Below are 3227 nucleotides of genomic sequence, written 5' to 3'. Positions count from 1 at the left end.
CATGATTTTCAAGGTATGCAGCCCAGCTCTATCATCCCTACCTTCTCCCCTTCCTTCAGCCCCATCCCCTCCCCTACCAGCTCTGCCTGCAGCTGTGGCTCTGCAGTTTTCTCTTCCCGGTAACATCAATTTTTCATGGCTTGCAGCCCTGCTTAAAGCACCTTCTCTGCTGCCTCCTGTACAGCTGGCTCAGTGATTAGCTGTGGGACAGAACAGAGATGGACCATTAATTCTCAAAGCATGTCATCATTTCCTTGACTCTCTCCTTAGGAACAACTCTGAGAGTAGGAGAGCAGTTAGGGGGAGGCCGCTGTTTTACAGATTCCCCAGGAGAGTGAGAAAAGCAAACAGCAGCAGAGGATGAATAGATAGCAAAGCTGCAATGGGGAAAGAGAACGCCATTTTTAAAAGGCTCTATAAGGCCAGGCTGCTGTAAAGATTCTGTACTGTTTAAACAGGGCCATCTTGTGCACTGTGTTTCCTTCCACTCCTCCTGTTGGTTTTCCCTGCAGCCTTGTCCTCAATAAGACTAGGCCTGAGAGCTAAGCCACCCCTGCCAATTGTAAATTCTATCCTAACACCAGCTGAGAAGGCGTACAATGGCCATACATCATCCTTGGACTTCAGGGTAGTTGAATTAGTCAGTGTTCTCTAACAAAACAGAAGTAATAGGATATAGGGTGTGTGTGTGTGTGTGTGTGTGTGTGTGGAGCAGGGAGACAGAGATTTTTTTTTTTTTTTTGAGACGGAGCCTCAAGCTGTCACCCTAAGTAGAGTGCCATGGCATCACAGCTCACAGCAACCTCCAACTCCTAGGCTCAAGCAAGTCTCCTGCCTCAGCCTCCCAAGCAGCTGGGACCACAGGCGCCCGCCACAACGCCTGGCCATTTTTTGGTTGCAGCCATTATTATTGTTTGGCAGGCCCGAGCTGGGGATTCGAACCTGCCACCTCAGGTGTATGTGGCTGGCGCCCCAGCTGCTTGAGCCACAGGCGCCGAGCCGGGAGACAGAGATTTTTCAGAAATTGGCTCCCATAATTGTGGCTGCAGCCAGGTCCAAAATTTGCAGGGCAGGCTAGCAGACTGGAGACCCAAAAAAAGCTTGATGCTATACCTCAAGTCCAAGGCTATCTGCAGGCAGAATTCTCTGTTCCTTTATAAATCTGTCTTTTCTCTTAAGGCTTTCAGCTGACTAGATGAAGCCCACCCCCACATTAGGGAGGATAATCTGCTTTACTCAGAGTCTACTGATCTAAGTGTTAAAAACATATATTCACAGCAACATCTAGACTGGTGTTTGTCTGACCAAGTTGACACAGAAAATTGACCTTCACAGTAGTCCTAAAAACTTACCTAGGATAATAGGTCTGGATTTGAATCCAGCTGAAATACAGGCAACTGTTAGTAGGAGGACTCTCTGAGGTGGCCTGAACTCGGAGAACCCACAGATAAATGGAAGGGTCTGCTTTCCACGCCCCTCTCCCCTCCCATCTTGTTCCAGCCTGCTCTAACATGACAACTCCTGCTGGAGACCCCAGTTTTCTCCCCCAGGTGATTACACAAGCCTACACTGGATGTTTGCTGGCATGTGCCCCTAGTTCCGAGTCAGGAGGGTTAGCTAGATCCTCCAAGTGGGCCAAGGCCATGAATCACTGCAGCACTAATGTGGGGAGCCTGGAGCTATTCTGGGATGGAGAAGCCTGGATTGGGCCCAAGTGCCAAGATAAGTAGGCACAGTATAACAGAAAGATTACTAGAATGGGAGCAGGGCATGCCTAGCATTACACAGAGGGTGCTAAAAAATAGTATACACATTTTAAGAGAGAAAAAAAAATTGTAATACTCAATATATACTATTCAAAAAAAATATGAATATAAGTCAATTTGAGCACTTCTTGTAACTGCAGAGGCCAAGTGTGATATGAGTATTACAAATTTAATAGGGGTTTTTCCTTTTTCAAAATGTGTATACATTTTTTGGTATCCTCTGTATTTGTCAGTAACAAATACTAATTAAGCACACATCTCTATTTCTTTATTTGGTCTCAGTGATCAGCAGTATGGCTCATACCAGCTCTAAGACTCTTCAATTCCACTGTAATGTAGGCTCTGATTACAGGATGTTCCACCCAAATCCACAGCTAACCTGATACATATTTTAGGAGACATGGTATTTTATATTGTTATTATTTATGCTTCTAGCCATTCATTTATTAATTCAAGAATTTTGTGCCTGCCCCATGCAAGAAAACCTTCCATGGCATTATGAGAAATCTTAAAAAAATAAAATAAAATACAGTAATCCTGCCTCAGGGAACTTAACATCCAGTTGGGAAGTGATCCAGTTAGGATGTATTTTGGCTGTGAATAATAGAATTCTTGACCAATAGTGGCTTAAGCATTGTAGACCTTTATTTATCTGCAATAAAAAGAAATATGGACATTCTCAAAAAAGGAGAAAATAGGGAGAAAGTAAAAGGATTGCTGGTTGCTAAGGGTTCCAGGGGAGAAAGGGATGGAGAGGCAGCGCAAGAGAATTTTGTAAAGCATTGAAATAACTCTGTGTGACGCTGTAGTGATGGATACATGTCACTGTGCAACTCCAAGAGTGAACCCTAAGGTCAGCTATGGACTATGGGTGACTGTCATATGTGAATGCAGGTTTATCAGTTGTAACAAATGAATCCCTCTGGTTGGGGATGTTGATAATGAGGACCTATGCAGGTTTGGGAGCAGGAAGTGTATGGGAAATCTCTGTATCTTCCTCCTGATTTTGCTGTGAATCTGCAACTGCTCTAAAATATCAAGTTTACTTTTTTGTTAAAAAAAGTCTACAGGTTGTCAGTTCTGGGACTGGTTCAGGGGCTCAGTGGTATCACCAAGAAGACAGCGTCTCCTCAACAGCCTTTATGAAAGTTTTTGTCAGGTGCACAGCAGACACCCCTTTCATCTTGTCATCTGCATTTGGGTTATGCCCCCAATTCTAGGCTGATCTTGATGAAGGAAAATGATATTCCCAATATGATTTATCTCTGGGTGCCTTTGTGACAGCTGACAAGGAAGGAAGAAAGTGATTCACAGGGAAGAGGGACTTTACCTGACAAGTGCAATCAGTGTAACCTGGTTTCTTGTACCCGCAACGAATGTCCAACAATAAAACAAAAAAAAGAAAGTGATTCACAGGGAGAAAAAAAAATGTGTATACATATATATATATATATATTCAAA

This window comes from Otolemur garnettii, unplaced genomic scaffold, assembly GCF_000181295.1.
Source record: "Otolemur garnettii isolate 467f Iridium unplaced genomic scaffold, OtoGar3 scaffold00063, whole genome shotgun sequence".
Classification (NCBI taxonomy): domain Eukaryota; kingdom Metazoa; phylum Chordata; class Mammalia; order Primates; family Galagidae; genus Otolemur; species Otolemur garnettii.
Note: the sequence above shows the minus strand (reverse complement) of the source record.